The sequence below is a fragment of the Pezoporus occidentalis genome, unplaced genomic scaffold (assembly GCF_034315485.1).
Source record: "Pezoporus occidentalis ecotype Australia unplaced genomic scaffold, CSIRO_AGI_Poc_V1 ctg1, whole genome shotgun sequence".
NCBI lineage: Eukaryota > Metazoa > Chordata > Aves > Psittaciformes > Psittacidae > Pezoporus > Pezoporus occidentalis.
Genome location: NW_026912778.1, coordinates 5,320,313 through 5,343,249, shown reverse-complemented (window position 1 = coordinate 5,343,249; position 22,937 = coordinate 5,320,313). Strand labels below are relative to the sequence as shown.

The following is a 22,937-nucleotide window of genomic DNA, read 5'->3' as shown; positions in this document are numbered from 1 at the left end:
AAGAGAGACTTCTTTTTAAGTAAACTTCATATGGAAAGCTTGGTGTATGAAGTCTGAAGCTTGCAGAGACATGAAAATAGCAGCAATTGCAAAATATACCCCAGAAAGAACTTTTTAAAAAAAAGTGTTAATAAAGATTATTTTGTATAAGGAGAAACAGTATTTGAATGTCTATCTCTGTATTTATTGACAGTTTAATTTGTAAAAGGGTCCAAGTCCACTCATAGTCAATCATTCTATGGGTTATGTGTTCATTGCAGAAATCTACAAGTAGCAAATATTTTGCAACAGGCTATTAACTGCAACTACAAAACAATGCAACATTTTTATATGCTTAAAATACCCTTTTCAAAACATGTTTCAAGTATCTGAATAATGCTTTTGTAATGTAACTGTCATTTTTAACTAACAGCAATTATTTACCTGTTCTGCCTCTTGCTTATTATGCCTATGTCACTTCCAGCTTTATCCATACATCAAGAACTAAGTATCTCCTTCTTTGCTGGATAGGAGAGTTGAAACATGATGTAAAAAAGGATGCAAATATTTCCAAGTTGCATTCAAAAAGAGACGGGGAAAAACAGCACTTTTGAACAACCTAATAGTTCTTTAACTTTACCAAGATGACTACTTTCTACCTTAACAGTTAGGTCCCTTATTTACTAAATACCTGCTATAAATTCAAGCGTTTTCAATAAGGAATTAACAAGGAAATCTGTCTGAAATTAATTGGAAGGATTCTCTAAGTTATTGATGTGTCAAAACCTCCATAACTTCTAAACAATACCAAGGCCAAGAAAAAAAGCTTTACCGTCTGTTAAATACAAATTTTTGAAAGTCTTTAATTAGACTTTACCCCATCAATAACTTGGCTGTAACTTTTAAAAACTCATTTGTTTTTCACATTTGAAATCCATGCAAGGAAATTAACTACCAAGTGCAACAGCTTGTTTCATTCTACAGTCCTTAAGCACAACCATGGTAAACAGGACAGTGGATTCTTTGAAAAAAACCTCATGATTTAACATATATGCAGTCTTTCCCAGACCACTACAGCCTGCTTCTGTGTTTACAGGGCTCCTCCTAGCAAGACAGTGTTTCCACAGCCAAGAAAATAAGATAAAACTTCTGGCACTTGCCTTCTAAGGGTCCTATTAGTTATCTCCCAAAAGTAAAAGGATATAAAACAAGTATCATCGGTCAAAGTAATTTCTGTCAAGGCTTTCTACTATTTTCATTTAATTGTGTCTTTTCCTGACTGACACAGCTTCTTTCCTCTTTCAACCTCTGCTTGATGGGAAAGGACTTGTTAACGTTTCCAGAGGCTGTTTAAACCACTATTATGGATAACTGCTATTGCTGACAGACTGTGAGGTTCATTTCAAGACGACTTGGGAGCATAATTATTTTATTCTATTTAGACTGGATTGTCAATTCAACTACTCTCATAGGTTTTTTAATGACCATCCAACTTCACAGTAGCAAGAAAAGGAAGTCCTCTTTCATATGAACTGTTTCCATCTAGAAACTGCAGATATAATTGAACAAAACTATGGCAGTACTTCTTCAACTACAAAAATTCAAAACAGTCAAATATTTCAGTTTTTAGCTTGGAACAGTATTTCAGATTTTGCTTGAGTTGAGACAAAGTCCCATTGACAATATCAATGTCTTTCTTCAAATTGATTAAAGCATCTCTGTAGACACACTTCCGTTTTGTTCGTAGAAGAAATAGGAAAAATCACAGTATCACAGTATCACAGTATGCTGGAGATTGGAAATATATCTTTATGAAACGTTATATATATCTTTATGAATTATATTTCTTCTGTGACAAACATTTTTGTTTCTGTCAATTACAGAGATAATCTCGTTCTTCCATGTCCTGAATCAAAACTAATGTTTTGCAACAGAATCATATAAAAACTTAATTTCTCCAGCTCCTGATATACAGCTTCTTACATAAAGAATTATACAAGTAGAATATCAGGAAAATAGAGGTCCAAGGTCCTGCAATTCAGGTTCACATGAAGATGCACACAATGTGATTTACTATTGAGAACAGAGATAAAGCACACATTTGCTCTTCACCTGATTCCTATTAAAGGAAATAGCACCATGCTAAATTTGCCATTAACACAAATACCTATCTGAATTAAAAAACCCAAGAAAGTGTCTCCTCATTTACCAGTTCACAGAATTTTTTATTGCTTTAGGCATGTTTATGTTTTGTAACTGTAAAATACTCTACACTGTTCCTGCTTTATAGCTGCTTTGACAAATAAAATTTGCAAGAACTATGTATTTAGTAAGTACTGGGATAAGCATTATAATTTTCTGTGTGCATGTAATAAAGATTGATTATTCCCAAATACACCTGACATTTTAAAATAAGTACTTATTGCAAGCTGCAAAGAATCAAGAGGGAATACTCCAGATCTAACTTTAAATCCAAGCCCAGGCATTCAATGTGTGACCTTAGGCAACAGACGACCTCCTTCTGGTTCAGTCAATTCAGCTGGCTAAGAGCAGGAAATCATTGAAAATCAGATGCAGCATCTAAAAGCAGATCTTCCCCAAGTAAATAAATTACAAGAGAGCCACAGGGATGGAGGAATATAGTGCTTCTTATTGTAAGAGTCAGAAAGGCATATGGACGTAAATTGGAAATAACCGAGAGGTCTTTCAGCCTCAAGCTTTACTTTGATAGTTGAAAAATAGCATTTATAATGCTGTACAGATACAAAGATGCTTGTGCTACATATAGGCTGCAAGGTTAGACCATCTTCATTCAAATGTATTCAGATCATGTAACCAAGGATATTTGTTTTATTTTGCCCAAATTACTGCTCACAGACATGTGAAGTATTAACACCAATGCCTGATTACATCTGTAATAATGCAGGACAATGTCCAAAATTCAGACCTCTAAAGGCTTTGGGAATTATTGTAAATGAAGTTCATGGTTAGTTTGGAATACTGAGTGAGCCTGGGTCTCTTTTCTGTAAAGTGGAGAACATATGCAGCTTCCTAGCATCTCTTCCTCTTTCCCTGCATACAGCTCACATCAAGCCACTTTAGGGTTATGGCTGCCAGAGTTACAAGCACAAAGTCCATGTAAGTTTCAGAAGAGAAGCTACACATCACACCTTGTTCCACCAACATGAAATGAAGAAGAAAGAGGAAAGGTTTATGTTTTTTTTACTTTTCCTACATCTAGTAGAATGGCTGCTATTGCTCAGTGAGGTCTCTAAAACCTTTAGGGCAAACACACAGTCAACTTTTGATCCTACCACTGGACAAATACAATTGAAAATATTAATGAACATTATTTAGATCATTAATAAATTGGCTGGAGGAAAGAGGAATTCAATTTATTAATTACAGCTTTGAAAAGGTATTAAAATGTACAGGAGAGTTTTCCCATGATGCTTAATAACTGAGAGTAGAGAAGGTTCTGTGTACAGTAATAATACAGCAGAGCATGGGAACATCTTGACCTCCCTCTTGACAATTTACACCACACTTATCAGAAAGACAAAAACGTATCTGCCAAAAATGGAAAGCATTTATATCTACCAGCAGCCTGGGTGTCAAGAACTTAAAAACTTGTTTGTAAGCATTAATTTTCACAGGAATGTCAGTAGCACATTACTATCAGCATTATATACAATCCTGTAAACATTTCAATGTGTTCTTGGTTGATTTCTCTGACATTAAACTATCCTAACCAATAAGTTAAAAGGACACAGATAATAAATGTAGCTTTATTTATACCTGATTTAGTATAAAAGACTTCATGAATACATTTGTTTATTTATGCAAAATAAAAATAAACAAAACGCCAACTATTAATAGCAAAACACTTAACTAAGACAGGTGGGAGAACAGACTTCCAGGGTAAATTACTAGCAACTGGAAAATGAATTGTTACAAATTAACTGAAAAACATAATTTTTGTACAGAAATTTGAGACAAAAACAAGCCTGTCTCAATAGCTGCACCATTTGAACTGTGAACTCAGAGACTGATGTGCCTTCTAATTCACATCCCCTCTACAATTCAGGAAAGGTTCTGTGCTACACAAACCAGTGGCTGTGCTTTCTAGCTAAAACAACAATCAAGTTCAGTAGGCACACAATTTTTCACAGGAGTCATGAAACAGCTATAGAGAATAAACTGAGCAGTCAGGTTCTGTTACATCTGTTTACTGCACACCAGTCTCTTGTCCAAGAACTATATAACAATAGGATTCTTTTTTTCACCTTTATGAGCAAATGTCTTGGGAATTGCATTGGTTTCCAAACGCAAGCACAACTGTGCATATGTGTGTGTACATGTACACGCACACTTAAGTAAGGAAGTTAAAAATATTGTAGCAAATGTAACACATTCAGGCTGCGGAGGTCTGGGTGCAATACCGATTCTGACACAAAACTTACTAGGCCAACACTGAACAAATGTTCTGGTTTAGATTAATACCTACAAATTCTGCTATGTACTATTATCTATTTGCTTGGAAATCTAAACTCTCTATCAGATTCTTTTTCTGCCACTCTATATACAGATATTGAGCTCATTTGAAACTACTGATACAAGGTTTACCATAAAATAATTCTGATCAATGCGGACAGGTAGAGAAAGAACTATAAAAAAGTTCAGAACAAAAAAAAAAAACGCACCTCTTCTGGAGGAGAGAAAAATTGAGTTTGCTTCTTATCGTAAATAGATACAAAATGTTAGAACTATACCTCTTTTCCTGTAATGAAGATTACAGATAATACGAACCATTATCTTTCCACATAAGACAATTTAGTAATGCCATTAACTATTTAGTTTTCCCTTTAAATATCAGTCCTTGTAGAGAAGGTCAATACAAGCTTTTAACATAACACTAGAAAGAAATGACAAATTTAATTTAGTCTTGCATCTTCCCACTTCCTGTAAGCGTTTGATTTCCTAATCTCTATTAAGAAAAGGCAGAATGTCAGGGAAATAAGCGTTTTTACTATATACCCATTTGCAACAAGGTCCAAAAAAAATGTATGGACCATGAAGACAAATCCTTGAAGCACTTCTACACAAGCATTAAGCACTCTGAAACTTCATGTTAGGCATTGTCCTGGGTTCAGCAGTAGCAGTCATTTTTCCCCTTCTTGGTAGCTGGTGCAGTGCAGTGTTTTGACTTTCAGCTTGGGAACAGAGCTGATAGGTGATGTTTTGGTTTGGCCAAGGACTTTGTGAGCCTCATGCTCTGCCAGGGAGGAAGGGGAGACAGGAGGAAGCAGAGACAGGACACCTGACCCAAACTGACCAAAGAGGTATTCCATACCACAGCACGTCATGCCCAGGAGGTAACTGGGTGTGAGCCGGAAGGACCGGGAGACTGCAGGGTTGGAGGAGGTATCGGTCAGAGCTTGGTCGGGCTTGGGGGGCGAGTTATCGGTCGGCTGGTGGTGAGATGATGTATTCTCTTCCCTTGTTATTTCCTTTATCATCGTTATCATTGGTGGTAGCAGTAGTGATTTGTGTTATACCTTAGTTACTAAACTGTTCTTATCTCAACCCGTGGGAGTTGCATTCTTTTCGATTCTCCTCTCCGTCCCTCCGAGAGCAGGGGGAGGGCAAGAAAGGGGGGGAAGTGAGTGAACGAATTACCTGACTGGGTTTAAACCACGACAGTTCTTTTTGGCGCCCAACGTGGGGCACGAAGGGTTGAGATAACGACAGATCTGACCAGATTAATAGTCACTCGTCACAATGCTGATTTATTGGGTCTCAGAGTTGTTTTGCTTGATCTCACAGCTTCAGAATGTTGTAACTTACGTAGAGCCGGTACTTGCTGTGATAGTGTTTATCAAGTATGGGGCTTGGGCTAAGGTTCTTGTCTCACTGTGCTTTATGGCAATGGCTTGTAATACGGGCGGGCTCCAGCAGCAGGGCGGGACGGACGTGGCCGTGGACTTGCACCTGGCCGTCCGGCTGCTCTTCACCGTCCTGGCCCTCACCCTACTCTCCATCTTCGTGAGGCTGCGGGGAGCTGAGGGGGAGCGGCCCCGGGAGCCGGCGGCAGCCGAACCGGCCCGGGAGAGCGGCCCCGGGGAGCAAGCGGCGGCGGGAGCGGGGCCGGAGGCCGCGAGGGGACGGCTGCCGGTGGAGGAGGTCGGGGCGGTCGAGGAGAGGAAGGAGGCGGCTGCCGAGCAGCGGGAGAAGGCGGCGGAGGAGCCGAGCCCCGCGGAGGAGCCGAGCCCCGCGGAGGAGCCCAGCCCCGCGGAGGAGCCGAGCCCCGCGGCCGAGAGCATTCCCCGGCAGCCGCCCGCCGTGCCCCAGGAGGACGCAGGAGACCACGCAGCATTTCCCAGCAAGGCAGAGGAGGAAGAGCTGGACTCAGGAAAAGAGAAGCTGGCGGTGGGAGAGCCGGCAAGCACAGCAGCTGCACCAGCCCCAGTGACAAGTACAGCAGCTACACCAGCCCCAGTGACAAGTACAGCAGCATCAGTTGAGAGTTCTGAAGGTTTTGAATGGCCTTTGGGTATCCTTGGTACCTGCCTGCTGATCGTGATGGGGATCAGCATGTTGGCACACACACAGGCTGTGTTTTACCCACAACCATTTTGTCTGATCTCAGAAGTTAAGCAGAGTCAGATTTGGGTCTTGTCTGGGGTTAGACAACGATATAGTGGGACCAGGAGATTTTCCCCAAGGCTGGACAGTCATGAGTGGCAGGGTGTGTGGGACAGTATGGGCAAGTATCTAGTCCACTGGGCCCCTCCAGTGCTTTGGAAGCATTGGAGATGGAAGGCAGCTGTATGGAGTCCCCAGCAACAAGCTGCAGAAACTGCTTAAGGGGACAGTGAATTATTTTAAGCCTGGTGGGCCCATGGCACTTCAGGCCATCAGAGCAGAGATGCAACACAGAGATGGACTCATGATCGAGGGGTGGACTTAGCGATGGACACTATTGCCCAGGTTATTCACGAGTGTGAACACTGCACAGTCTCTCCTGCTCTGGAAGACTGTTACAAGAGATGGAGCCTGACGTCATGGACCAGATGGACTCAGCAGCTTTATAGGGACTGGTCCATGCACTAAGATAAGAGTATATTGAAAATGTGGGATCTGAGCATGACGTGAATGGTATGGAATAAGGGGTGGATAATGTCCTGGGTTCAGCAGTAGCAGTCATTTTTCCCCTTCTTGGTAGCTGGTGCAGTGCAGTGTTTTGACTTTCAGCTTGGGAACAGAGCTGATAGGTGATGTTTTGGTTTGGCCAAGGACTTTGTGAGCCTCATGCTCTGCCAGGGAGGAAGGGGAGCCAGGAGGAAGCAGAGACAGGACACCTGACCCAAACTGACCAAAGAGGTATTCCATACCACAGCACGTCATGCCCAGGAGGTAACTGGGTGTGAGCCGGAAGGACCGGGAGACTGCAGGGTTGGAGGAGGTATCGGTCAGAGCTTGGTCGGGCTTGGGGGGCGAGTTATCGGTCGGCTGGTGGTGAGATGATGTATTCTCTTCCCTTGTTATTTCCTTTATTATCATTGGTGGTAGCAGTAGTGATCTGTGTTATACCTTAGTTACTAAACTGTTCTTATCTCAACCCGTGGGAGTTGCATTCTTTTCGATTCTCCTCTCCGTCCCTCCGAGAGCAGGGGGAGGGCAAGAAAGGGGGGAAGTGAGTGAACGAATTACCTGACTGGGTTTAAACCACGACAGGCATTCAGGCTCCCTATACAGTATACAGAAACAGGCATCTTAAAATTGGATCCCAATAGTCAGATCAAAAAGCATGAACTAAAAATAGAATAAGATTATCTTCAATCCCTTAACTCTCCTGGTTTGGTGCATTAATTCTTGCCTACCAGCAAGTTCCTTCCTCCCCTTAAAGAGAACCCAATTTAGTACTTGTTCACCAAAGTCAGTCTTCTACACTCAGTCATTGAGGGATTGAGCAAAGGGAAATCACATGTCCTTTTAGAAGTAAAGGCAGTTGCTTCCATTTCTGTACTGAGATCAAAAACTTCATTTTGGTCAAAACCCATACAACACTTTCCCGCCACTGTGCAATACCTGCTAGGTTGAGAGCTATTACGGAACTATGAAGCCTCGCTGTATCTTTAAGGTGAAAAAGCCTGAAGAAGCTTTATACAGATGCAGCATGGGAGTGGGATTGCTCATCTGCCAAAATGTAAAATGAGGTATTGAACGATGGGGTGTTAATTCATTTTTCATTAACTACTTTTTTTTTTCCCTAATTCTGCAGCTGTATTGTCACAGCTTACGCTTATTCATGGATTTAATAAACGTAAAAGTACAATCATGAGATGAGTAACTAATAGTCACAAGGGATCAAGAACAGGCAGCCACCACTTGATGAGAGCTGTAAGTAATATAAGCTTTGATTTGCATTAAATTTCCCAGTCTTTGAAATATTCCAAGAAAACAAAGATGTATGCTAAAACATGCTCACAAATAAAGTAGAAGTGAAGTTATCATTGAAGCTCTTGTTTAGATTTTGCTCTTTCAGGATTAGTCAGTAATTGAGTTTAGGGTTTCCAGGATTACACTTTTGGAGTAAGGTACTTACCTTTCACCATTTCTACCTAAATAATCTTTTTCTGTAAAGAAATAGGTAGGTAATAATCTTTTTCTTTAGAGAAAAATTTCTTTTTCTTTACAGAAAGAGATTATTACCTACCACTCAGGAAAAAAACAGACACAACTCCCATTCTTTCTCTTTTCCCTGATGTCTTGAAATCAACCATGAGAGATTTCCCTCATTGAAAGGGAAGCCACTTACTAAAGTCTCCCCAGAATTGTGCTGCCAGAGACATTTGAAAATATGTCAGCAAGAACTCCAATTTGTCACTGAAGCATAATGATCGTAGGTACTTTTAAGTACTGCAAGGTCTTTGAAACAGCTTTGTAATTTAGTGAATGTGGTAAAACATGCTGGCTTTCAACTTCCACAGAACAACTGGAAGAAATTCCACTGGGAGCCCCAAGTCCCAGCTGATTCTGCAGGATCCTCTAAGGAAAAGATCTGAAACTGGCGTTTGGAAAAAAGTCAGAATGTGATAGCAGGGTCCTGTAAGCAAATATATAGCAGTGATGTACATGCAGCAACCTCACAGCTTTGTGGGAATAATGCAATGGGCCAAAAATCAAAAGCAGAATCTTTTGAATGCCAAGGGGATTGTTTTCAATTTAGGCCATATACAAGTTATAAAGGGCTATAATCAAAACATGTTTTACAAAACAAGGTTGAAGAGCAGGACAGAAAAATTAAAACAAAAATGAGAAAACCAACAAAAGTCTTAAATGAAAACTGGGGCACTTAACATGTCTAAGGAAAAAATCAAATGCTAATTGGACAATAGTGATAACAAGAACAACCACAGTGAATTAAAGGTATTGCATTGTTTCAGAAAATTATGTCAAATTACACTGAAGGAATGAGTTAAGACAAGACAGTAACTGACCATTAAAAGTGACCTACAAATTCTTTCAATTATTTCCTAATGTCAACAAACCAGTAATTGAACTATATGAAATGAAGCTGCCTTAACACCCAGTTCACAGCTTGCATCAACCACTATCTTTGTATCAGATAATTAGTGGCAACTGTAAGACATATAACAAGCTGCACATTACTAAGCAATGTGGATAAATTCATACAGTAATTCATTCTGCAAGATAAGAAATGAGCTCACTAAACGTTTTTATTTAACTAGCTCAAAGACTGACAGAACAAAGGGCTCATCAACAAAACCGTTCAAGGATATTATCCAATGATCTATTTCTTCAACATGTGATGTCCTGGATCTGAAGAGGATCCAGATGCCACATGTGCACACCCAAGCCAACTTTGAGATCCATAGATGAAAGTAATCATTTAAATAATGTGTAGAATACTAAGATAAGTCCAAATTTCCAACATATGGAAAGCGGTACTTGTCTCTGAAATTCAGCCACACACAATAACTAAAACCTGCTGAGAATCTGCTCCCTAAAAATATATATCATTGCATTTACTGAAAAGTGAAGCTCTTGCCCATCTCAAGTTTAAGCAACAATTTTTCAATAAATATTTGTAAACAAGGCAAAGCATCAACTGCTCATAACTGACAAAACAATAAATAGCCCCATTATAGGCTTTATCGGTTTAGCAAATGAACAGAGGCAACACCTCAGATTACAGTCTCAGAATGAAACACTTATGCCCATGCTTTCATGCTCTGTGAGTTTATCATTGAAGCCAATGAACATCTTTGAAAGCATGTAAACATAAGACACATATGAACTGTGGGAGAACAAGTACCTTCTCTCAGGACTTGTACTTCAGAATCTTCCTCCGAATTCTTCCTTCCTCAATGCAGTTACTTTTTAAAATTCTTAGTGATGGGAACAATACATCTTTCTTCCATTGCATGACAGAGAGGCACATTCTTCTTAACAATACCACCTGGCAAGAGATCCAACCATCAATTAATAACATAAATAACAGTTTTAAAAATCAAAGCCACTTTTCCTACCTACTACCTAATGTTTACAATCTAATTTTCATATTTTCATTTTACATCCAGCTCTACTACTTACACCACCTTGAAGAGTTAGATCATCTTGCATGTGGATATTATGGTTGAAACTGCCCATCTGGCCACTCTGAATCTTCATATACAAGGATAAAGTTAATGCTAAAGCACAATTCAGACCCTGACTGAACTCTTTCTGGAAACAGTTGCAACTGTTTTCAAAATGTTATGGCTACCTACTGCCTGACATTGACCATATCTTCAACCGTAAGCAACTTATTCTTTTTAAAGACATTGAACAAACCATTTATGACCACTGAAGCATGAAACTCCCAAATACTGTAGATTAGCTATACAGCTAATTCAATGCAGCTAATTCCAACAACTAGTTGACTTTCAGTTCTGCAAGCTGATTTGGTAAAGACTGTCACCACAAAGCATGCAGTGCACAACCACAAGAGGATTCTCAACAGACTGCAGGAGAATATTGCCCACTACTGGAAATGAGTTTTAATGAATATCTGAGAGAATCCATCTATTAACAGTCCTAGTTTATATTCTCATTCTAGTTAGGACTCCAGGAAAAGCTAGCATCCAGTGAACATTTTGAAGCCAAAGGCATAAGTGGAATCCCTCTCATTTACTATGTATTAGTACTAACACATTTTTTAACATTAATCCTTTGAGCAAATGACACATTGATAGTCTGGGACACTAATAGGGTACATTAATTGTAAGTAGTATAAGAAAAGAGGATTATCAAAATGCATGCTGGAAACAGAAAATGAGATTTAAAATGGCATTTTGGCCAAAGTTCTTCAGGCTATTAAAAACATACAAGACGATTAGTCAAGGAGAAACTAGACGGTCCATAAGTGAAAAATGCTGAGGGCCAAGGAGAATCTGGGAGAAACGATTTATGACTCAAAGTGGAAGAAAACAAAGCTAGAAACAAAACAAGTACTTAAAGTGCTGTATGGAAAGGTATTTCAAATACTACAAAGCCATATTCTTCAGAGAGAAGAGCAGACTTAATGCCCAGATCCTGCTGGTGTTTAAGCACATGATTGTGCTGACTTCAGTAAGCATGTGCTTATAGATAAATACATAACTCCTTAAAAATATAACGCAAGAAGGCCAGCTGTGAAGGAGACACCAATATCTTCCACCAGACAATGAAACAAAGACTGACCACAGATGACCCACAAGGAACAACTCCTGTACCAGAAAACAGATATTACAGAAGATGCCAGGAGAACAGTCAAAAAGCTAGGTAAGGAAAACTAAACAAAAAGCAGAAAGAAACTTTGACAGTGAACTCTACAACACAATAGAGAAGAAAAAAAAAAGTATCACCAGACCCAGCAATCCAGACATTTAAGAGCAAAGACTTTTAGGATGGTTTCCTAAACACACAGTTGATTTTCTGTCATTTTCTGGCAATTCCAAAGTTAGCATTTGAGATTTTGGTAAGTAACATTACCTAGGACATACCAGAAAAAAATGCAATTTCTATGTATCTTGTTATGAAGTCAAACTAACCATCCTTTTCCTATAATCTATCCAAGAAAAATGATCCTGGATATCTCAAGGTGAAAAATGACTGACACTTATTTTTGGTAATTACAGTCTACGAACTGCCTCAACTACTTCCATTAGTTGGTAGTCTCTCAGTACCGCACTTATATGCATAAGTAGTAGACACATCTGAAACCCAGATATTTGGGAATGCAGAACTAGTATACAGAAAACGCAGCATCCTTAGTCTTCATTCCTATAGACTTCCACACAGTTGGACACCTGCATCCCACAGATTAATATGCAGCACAAGCAGTTTATTGCATAATATGCTGTTAAGAGGTCTGCTATTGACAATGCCTAGTGGAGTCAAAGGCATTGTAAGCTCATCAGTTGGTCTGATAATTTTGGTTACATATCAAATATAAAATACTTTCAACGATATTTAAAAGATCTTATTTTCCTATTAATGTAACTGTTCCTTATCTTAAAAAAAAAATAATAATAATTTGGATTTATTGAGAGTGAATGGAAAAGTAAACACTAGAAAGTACAGGACAGGGCCTGGCCTTTCTTCCCCTCTCAATGCAGGCTTTTACCCCTGTTAAAAGAAGGACATAGGCTTTTTAACTGAAAGTGGACATTTTTTTCCTCAGAAAGATAAAATAATCATTTTAGTCATAATAACGGAAAATTCATAGAAGTAGAAATGCTATCACCTCAGCTGAAATGTTCATCACTAAGATGCTTTGTAAAAGCTGATCAAACCCAGGCTAGTTAATTATTAGCCAGAAATTAATTTGTTCCATTATTTTAGACCTAAGTTCTGGTGTACTGTCACGAAGAGAGTGGTTTAGAGTCAGTCAAAGAATTACCACCAAAAGTATTAGCAAGAGCAAATTTAATATAACTTATAAAGACATGACCTAACACAATTAAATGCAAGGTTCTCTCTATTACTTACTACATGAATGAGGCACACAAAGGAAAATTGAGATAAAAAAAAATCAAGCTAGAGATAATTGATACAGAGGCCGAAGGCACAAAAGGTAATAGAGACCCTTCAGTTGGCTCACGAGGTTCAGAATAAACCCCCTTGCTTTCTAAAAGCCTGACAGAGCCTAGGTATGACTGGATCTAGTCTTAGTCTCCGACCTGGTCTATGGTTTGGGTCTAATGCATATGTAAGAGGAAGATCCAGGTAGAATCAAGTTAAAATTATTTGTATAGATACTGAAGGTGAAAAGGATAAGGCAGATACTCCCGTTGAGTCACGAGGTTCAGAATGGATCACCTTGCCTTCTAAATTCCTGACAGAGGCTAAGTGCAGTTGAAGCCAAACTATGTCTAATTGAAGAAATACAGGCAATAAGGAAATCCTCCTGTTGAGTCACAAGGTGCAGAACAGACCACCTTGCTTTCTAAACTCCCAAAGAAGCCTAGGTATGGTTGGATCTAGTCTTAGTCTCAGACATGGTCAACAGTACACATCTAAAGGGTTATAATCCTACCAATTCACCACAGAGGTAATTGCTGTAACAATCTATGGACACATATATAAAGACATATAAAGGTAGCTGCTAAAAATTCTCCTTTATGTCACTCTGCATTTCTCAGTGGGTGAGGGTTGTGTCTTGAGGAGTGGGAACTTCAGCCAAGGTTCCATTTTTTAGTGATATTTCTCCCATTATGGCAAACATTAGAGCTTGCAAATTCCAAGGGTGTCCCACTCAGAGATGGTAATTGCCAATCACTGCAGTCCAGGAGAGCTCAAAGGGTCTTACTTAGGAATACTATTTATAGGGTCACAAGATGATTGGATTTAGTCAGTAGTAAATTTCCATGCTCACCAAGGATGGTAATTACTAGAAGCAAAACTCCAACAATGGTTGAAGTAACAATGGTATCATTCCACTCTGGCTACAGTCAAGAGAATGAGTGTCTGGATTATCCCCTCTGTCACTTCCCACCTTACCAGGGAACAGGAATCCCTGGTACAACCAATGCCTCCCTCCTTAGCCATGCAAGGGTTCCTGATATAATGAAGGGACACTTCACCACTCAAATCCACTACACAAAAGCCAAGGCCTGACAGAAATTCCTAAGATTGTACAGCATCCCAGAGGATAGCGTGAAGAAATACAGAAAATACCAGTACACACGGTGGTGTGGCTTCTCTAAAGGATTTAGAATAACCAAACTTATCATGAGCATCATGTTATTCAAGTTTAAAGGATGTCATAGTTACAGAGAAAGCTGTCTATTTGTGCTCCCATTTGTGGCAAGCCTGGGATTCAGTGCTTTGATTTTCAACAACTATAATGTTTCTCTTGGCAGAGGAGCCATGGGATTACAATTATCTTTCTTATTAAATTCCATATGCAAAGCAATTCCAACCAGTGTTAACACATCACAGATGCACATTCAGGTAAGAATTACAATGCACGTGACACAATAACTCAAGCTTAAAAATTTAGTGGTGTTATTTACCCACTGAGCAAAGAGTTATCAGGGAATGTTTGCAAAGTTTTCCCACACTTTCTAGCCCCATGAACTCAAGTAACTTCCATCGTTTTAAAGGAGAAGCAGCATAACTTGATACCCATGTAATTATTCTCTCTCCCTCAGGTGGTCTTCACTTGCTTGCTTGCCTGCCTTTGCTCACTCAGACTTTCATGTGAAGATAAGGATCCTCTTTGATCTCCAGCTACTTCCTTGAGGGAATAAGACATTCTTTTCTCTGTGGAACCACCCCAGTAATTTTGTTCCCATTGATGGTGCAACTATAGTCTCTTCAAGAAACTATCTTTGCTATTTTTTTCCTACTCAGAACTTGCACTGGGGTACGTTTTATCTTATTATTTCACGGTTACAGAAAATAAATTCATACTAGGCCTATATGGATGGAAAGTGATATATTTGTGTTTGGAAATATTATTTCAGACACTGTTATCTTACTGGTGCGACTCTTCATAGAGGCCAAAGAGATAGCATACACAGTGTGAGCAAGAGTGTGTGTATGTTCTTTGGTTTTCAAATATATGCAAGCCCAATGTGTTTTACAGGGTTTCCTAAAAGAAGGCAACTTTAGCATTTAATTCTCCAGATTAATAAAAACTTTTACAAGTGTCTTATCAGAAGGGAAAGGAAAAAAAACACACACACAAAATAAACAATAACATTTAACAAAATATTTTTATCACGAGTCGTCTGCCCAGCTCCAGTCCCAAGCTAAACGCCATTTAGCACATACCTCATCATTTTCAAGTCATTCAGTGCATTTCAAATTATTTCCTTCTCTCTAAGCGTCTATCTGTAATCACTGGCATTCTATCACAGACCAAAAGGATGATACTAAGAGATAAAAGTAGCAGCTGCATAAGGAACTAATTAAAAACCTCCACATTTACTTTAAACCATGTAATTGGCATAGAAATGTATGAATCAGATAGTATCTTCTCAATATCCTCACAACATTTTCAAAGCTGATTACTGTCACATTTATTTCAGATCCTTCAAGAGGTGTCACTCTCCCCATTCTCTTTTTCTGAAGATCTATTTTCATAGCCACAGTCCAGTTAAATAAATCATTAGCAACTCCTTGGAGCTGATGCACGGTGAGACTTGTGACTGCCCATTCGCAACTGTTTTGGCTTGATTTTGGTTTGCTTTTTGGTTCTTTTGGGGGGGCAGAGTTGCTTTGTTTTTGTTTTGATTTCCATAAATAATTGCTGCTTCTATTGGTTTCAAACACCAGGCTCCTACTTCCAGCCTTCTTCAAATCATTAGCCAAATCAGGCTATCTTTATACTTGCTTATTTTAAAATACCATGCTTATTTTAACCTTTTCATAACACCCTATGTTACAATTCTCTAAACAGCCACTTGCACTGGTGCTACCTTTAAAAATGTGGTCAGCGACACCAGCTTTACAATTTTGTTTTAACACAATTTGAATAACTTGGGGTTTGTTTTCCTCTGTGTTCTTGAAAAATTCAAAGGAACCCCACAGAGCCTAGCGGAAATTACTCAGATTATCTCGTCAAGAAAGAGAAGGATTCCCCTGTGGCTCTAAAAGAAATGTGTTATAGGATGAGAGGAAAGTTCCCATAAACAAAGAGCAACCTCCAAACAGTTGTAGAAGAGCCTATTCAGTTGTATAAAGAAAACAGTACCAGACTTGAATCTATTTAAAAGGTGATCTAAACATGTTAGGCTTAAGGAATTTTCAGTGTAGAAAAAATATTTGCATTTTCTAATCCTAAAGAAGATTTCTTTCCCCATTGCTACAAAACACCCTCAAAAGACAAGCTTACAATTTTTAACCAAATTGATGCAATCACCAAAGTGAGCTACCACACCACCTTATCCTAACCTAATCCTCTGCCCCATCCTTTCCCATACAGTATAGCTAGACTATTCTAGCTATTCTCACACCAGTAGCTATCTAATTTTGTCACCTATAGAATGTCACCTATAGAACTGCAGTACAGCCATAACAGAGTAAGTGACCTTGACTACGTCATATCTGACACCAATCAAAGTAAGAAGAGAAAGAACCATAGTAGTTTCTTTCTGAATACTCACTCCTTTTCCTATAATCCCAGGAATTCTTGATTGGAAGAGAAAGTCGGTCAACAGGGAGACTCTTTTTAAGATGACAGATTCATCTTTCAGATCACTGAAATGTGAGGTAGTTTCTGAGACAGTTTTAGAAAGCACTTGTAACTGCTAATGATAAAAGATTTTGACATGATAGGCCCACTGTTCCCATTGGACAAAAACCATTTTAAATAGCACATCAAGATCGCCTACTACTTGAACCTACTTCAGATAATAGAACGTTACAACTTTAAAGGGAGATATTGTCAAGGAATACAGGAATATGGCAAGACTTAATTATGCCCTTACAATATCTTAAATGCATTTAATGGGCTATATAGGCTGGATCCAAAAATTACGGCACTCTATGAAAAGACTCCTCTTGACACAAAAGGTGCTCTGAAGCAATTATTCAGTTACTTGAAATTCCTTTTCTATTTGCAAAGCCATTCAGCAGATCTGTCGCTTTCCAACTGTCAGCTTGCTGTGCAAGGAGCAAGAGTTCACATTTAGTATATTTTTTATAAAATTACATAGTCACACAGGAAACAGGAATGATTGCTGTTATGAAAGACATCCAGTAAAAGAGTTTTGAGAACTTTGCAAGCCAGTTGGCTTGAATGAACCATGGAAAGGTTGCAGCAGAAGAAATAGGACTTAGATTAATTATGAAACCACAGTTATAAACCCAAGAAAAAGCAGGCAGGCATACATTCGGTAGCCAAGATCAAAACTGCAAAATAGAAATCTACAGCTATGAGCAGACAGAAGTTTCCTAACTTTATTAAAAAGACAAAAATCAAAATACAGTGTTTTAAATATATGACTGTGCTGCCAGACACATTCAGCTAAATAACTTTACAAGAACATTAACTGTTGAGCAAATCCCTTACTGATTTTAATGGAATACCAGCACCACCGTTCTATTGCATTATACTAACAGTTCCATTATCTTTCAATATGCAACTTTCATGCAGTCAGTGGGCAGGGTGCAGCAGTTTTTGTAAAGCTGAAACCATTCAGCAACTGGAAGAAACTAAAAATTCTATTTCATGAAGACAACCTGAGCAGACCTTTTGGTGAGCTTCAATTTTTCCCCCAATGTCAGGTAATCCGATTATAGCATTCAGCTGCAAGCTGTTCAGATTGAACTAAAAAACAGACTTAATCTGCTACAAATGGCAAATTACTCCTTTATCTATCCTTGTACTCCATGTAGTACAAATTACTGCATTTCACATTATCCTCAGAAGTTTAAGCAAAAGTGAATGAAGGTACAAAGAGAATTTTCTTCCAGTATATCAACCAACAGTACACAGATACCTAAAAGCCAGGTCTGCGAAACTGCCCAGCAGCTGCCATTTATTCACTCTGAAACATAACCACATTGTCAAGTATGATGCCTGAGGCCTTCTCCTTTCTTAAAAATGTCTTGCTGATTACTTCGTATTCACTTTAATTAACCTGTCAAAGGGCAGACAACAGTGACAGAATAGTATTTATGCACTGTTTTCCTGAATTTAATAACCTGGACAGGAAAATGCTCTTTTTTTCTTTTGCCTAGCATCTCTCTCTTACATTAAGGCCCTGGTGGCTGCTTTGCTTGTTAGGCATCCTGACTTCTTTCAACTACTTCAATAAAAAAGAATATAGCCAAAGAATAAATGTCAAGTTACACAAGCAGATCTCAATCTCAAGTCAGAAACAAAAATTATGTAAGTAAGTATTACTTCATATAACTCAGCCATTCTAAGAAAAAACCCTGCATTTACTTTAAATGGCAGTTTGGTGGCTGAATCCATTCTTCAGTGACTCCAACAGGTAACAGAACCTCTTGTAACCTAATGGCCATTTGGAGGCACACCATGGTGGCAACCACATCAGTGCTAAAATCTGTACAACAATTACACTTAGGAAAGAGCTGAATACTCTCCTGCCAAGGTAAAGAAACAAATCAAAACACATGTGTAAGGTTGGCTCCTGCACTGATATTTAGAATAATATAGGTGTTAGAGAGAAAAAAAGATATTAGAAAAAAACACTCAACCATGTTCATAGCAGCAAGGGTGGCACATTCACAGCAGCAGGAATCAAGTCTTAGGAGTTACTAACAGACATTATTGCCAATTACTTCTGTAAGTATACCTCTTTATTTAAGATGCTGTCTTGAATATACAGCCCAGTAAGGAGTCCAAAACAGCTTCTATTGTCAATAAGCCTATACTTTTCCTTTCAAGGAAAGATCCTAGAAATAGTATAATAGAAATATCCCATAATAAGATGCTGTTATAAAATTTAATTTCATTTTTTTCCTCTACTGGTTGCTTAGACACTTGAAAAAAATTACTCTGATTTAAGTATAATAAATACCAAGAAATAGACAATATATTCAATGGGAGAAAAAAAAAAGTAAATAATTTAGCACTAAACTCCTATTCAGCTATCAAGTAGTCCCACTGATTTCAGTGATACTATTCATCTGCTTAGGTTAACCAAATATCTTGTTCCTCACAGAAGCTGGATATTAGTCACTGTCTCTTTTCTCACAAGAATGGGGGAAAGAAAAAGAATCTGCTGTAGTACATAGCCAAAATAGAAGCAGATATCATCTCTGACATGGTTTGACTTTGGTTTTGAGAATATTTTAGGTTGATTGCATGCTTCTAATGCTGAGTTTGTCTCAATCGCTATATTTGTAAGTACAAATCTCAGCCTGTTATGAGAAGTGGGAGAACAGTATTTCAATATCATGCTTTTAGAATATTAACTGTAATTTCCAAATAAAGACTGCAAGTTGCAATCACAGTAATACAGGTTCTCCTGTTACCAGTTACTCCCAACTCAGAGCTCACAGTACAGAGTAAATTGATTTTTAAAATATCTTCTGTATGATTTCATTAAATAACTAAAATGTTTTCTAATGCCTATTTCAACCAAACCTCTAAAATTTTTCTCATGTCCATACATAGAGAGTACAACTACCATAGTGACAAGGTAATAAAAAATAATAAAGTAATGAGGACCCTGAGTTAAAAGTCTTCAATTGTTTTCAAGACTTTTCTAGAGATAAACTGTGTTAAAAGCAAAACAAATCATTCTCATTTATACAATGACGTAGGAAATTTGATTTACTCTTTACCAGTGAAAAATACCACAAATCATAGCATGCTCAAGCAAGTGGAAAACCTTTTGTAGAAGTCATATGAAATGCACAAAAGAGGACCAGTTTCATACCAGCATTAGCAAGGCTGGATAGCTAAATCTTAGGCAAATAAATATATATCCAAGATAACATAAAGACAGACTCATAGTTTATAGCACCTGGCAGAAAGCTTTCCAGGAAAAGCTTTTTATAAACTCAGGTCCATTTTCCACTGTTCAAGAGAAGGCTGTAAGGTGGTTAACACTTCATATAGAGTTATGTGGAGAGATGATATATTTAGCATTTCCTGACAAGGATACAAAAACTAGTAATTGCAAGCTCGAGTTAAGCTGCTTCAGTGTTTATTCATTTTCACTGTTTGGAAACTTTCTACTTTTTACAGTCTAACTCGGTTTAACTCAGATTTACCATTTTCATACAGCTTTCCTAGGGCAGCCTTTGGTCTGCTTAGGCAAGTAATCTCTATTTCAGTCTTTGTACTAATACTTTCGGGTCTCTGGATAACAGGACGTTCATTTTACCCAAAATGGTCCTGACCCTCTAGGTTGTCAATACAATCATAATAAATCCCTTATAAAGTCCCTGTAGAGGTAAATGGTTATTTTCTGACCTCTCTTTCCCAGTAAGTAACTTCTACGAAAGGATTGTTGTGAGGATAATCTTTTCCCTGCAAGCACAAAAGATTTACTACAGCTAGGCCAAGGATACCAAAGCAATTAGCTGTTTGAAATAGTCTAGAGCTTTCCTGACTGTGACTCAATGGCATCCCTGCTCATATATTAATACATAAGATGCCAAGAAGGATTTTTTTCTACACCCCCATCTCACTCACCTCTCTTCTACTATATCAATGTAGCAGTGCTTTGAAAAGAGGTACAATTCAGCACTCCTTGGGTTCCCTCAAATTTCAAGTCTCAATAACATTAACATGACTAATAACCCACCATTATGAATTGCCGCTACTAGATCCAAAATAGTACAGTTTTATTAGCCTAACAGAGCCAGGTTTGGAATGAAATGACCAGTTCTTGTCTGTTAGCTGAAACATTCTTGGCAAACATGGGATCATCCTCCAACCAAACCAAGGTAAAAATATCTATATTTCTAAAGCTGGATGGAGAGTCAATTCCAGCACCCAAAAGGACCTGAGTACACTCGGTAACTCCATTAATCACGTCACACTATTTCCATTTGTGATAAGTTAAGCACCCAATTTTTAGATGTTTAATCTTGAAATCTTTCCTCCCTTTCCCTCACCATCTTCCCAGATCTGATGACAATTACTTGGTTTGTTTTGAAAACCATTCCTACAACCACTGAATGTCAGAGAAGCTTCTTTTTGATAGCTGTACAACAGAGTAGAGCAACATTTTAAACTCAGCGTCAAAGCACATATCAACACATCGGCCTTCTGCCCTGCTTAGCTGCCATGGGAACAAAATTCTTTTAAGGGTGGATTTGAGTCAATGATTTTGTCACAGGAGAACAGTCTCAGCTAAAAGACACCACAGCGATTTATATTACCAAGAAAGCTGACTCTCATTGTGAAACTATAATTAAATTATTTATTAAAGCTTCTGTCATAGTTAGCAGTATTATTATTGTCAGCCTCATGGTAAGAAAATATGACTGCTAAAAGAGGAATCCCACTGGCAGCAGATGCTGTAGGGAAGTTAGCTCATATGCAACTCTACACCCATACAAATAATTCGTTTCCTAGAGACTTGCAGTAAGATTGCAATGAAAATCAAAATGCTCAAATCAGTAAAACAAGAGCATGTTATTGCCTCTAGCAATGAATGCTGATGTATTATCAATAATCTTTTGCTTCCAGGTCTTGCAATTTCATAAGAAACAGGCCATAGCAGAAAGATTTAAACACCATTCCCGACACTACCCAGATTTGTCCCATTCTCCTTGTGTAATATAAGTTGCTGCTACACCAGCAGTTGGAAGAGGAATTATACTCTTAGTCCTAAAAGGATATTTTTATTGCTACTTTTGTCTCCCGTAGCAAAACAGCAGGTGTTGAACGACCTCAACAGGCTAATGCAGTCCTTTAGAAATGCTTTAGTACTGCTAAGGAGAGATGGGAGACAACAAAATAATACTAGTTTTCTAAAATACAGACAAAAAATTAAGCATCTTAATCTTAATCATAAAAGTTAGAGGAAAATAACATGTTCCTCCCACGTGTTCAGGTTTTTAAAGAGGTTTTTTATTTCTTTATATTTCTTGATTATGGCAGATCTCCCATTTTAAAGTGCAATTTAAATCTTAAACAGTTGTATACTGCAAGTCACTAAGGACCCATCACAAGCATCTGAATATATGAGAACATCACACAACTTTTAAATTGCTTCATCTTATCAAAAACTTGGGGTCGGTCAAATAAAATACTCAGATACTGCATTCAATCAATTTCTCTCATAGGGAGGTTTACTTTATATCCTTAGTAGAACAGAGCTGACCTTTATTCTTGCAAGGCAGGATGCAATTACTGAAATATCTGGGACTGTATGTAAGTGGCAGGCATTGGATAGTTCTTATAAGGTATATTTTTGCCTGCAAGTATTTTTAAATCCTTATACTTTTGTACCTTCACCATCAGAAGCTTAGTCCCACAAGGTTTTATCCATAGGAAGACGCAGCTCTGCTGAGCCCATTAGCCAAAATGTTAACACTAGGCCTGTTACATCAGTGTATTCACATGAGTCTACAAGAGAGACATCAAGGGTAGTACGACTTATTTAACCTGGGCTGCCACTCTTACCTGGAGGCAGCCTATCTAACATAACAAAGTCAGCTGAGCTCCTTCAGCTCCACAGAGGACAGGTTCAGGCTGTACTTCATGCTTGCAGTTATATTTTCTGTACTAACAGAAATTCCTAAAACAGTATGGAAAAAAAAAATCGCAGGATTAAAACAAAACATGCGTTTAAAAGCTTTGTTCAATGAAGGCCATAATGATTGATATCATCTAGGTCCTTTCTGGCATTACCAGACTGAAAAAGGGATGTAGGATCATCCTCTTTCAGAGTTTAAATGTATTCCTAATCTTCATTTTATACAGCTGGTTTTACTTTATATAGTTCATACACATATAGATAAACAATTAT

General features: G+C 38.3%; 1 protein-coding gene across 1 annotated transcript in view; it reads left to right on the top strand.

The window, feature by feature from the left end:
• LOC134165926 (uncharacterized) overlaps positions 1-7,048 on the top strand; it is a 199,820-nt gene extending 192,772 nt beyond the window's left edge. Inside the window, exon 2 of the mRNA XM_062623199.1 lies at positions 6,921-7,048. The gene's annotated coding sequence lies outside the window, so the exon portion shown is untranslated. The remainder of the gene's footprint in view (positions 1-6,920) is intronic.
• Positions 7,049-22,937: the final 15,889 nt, after the last annotated feature.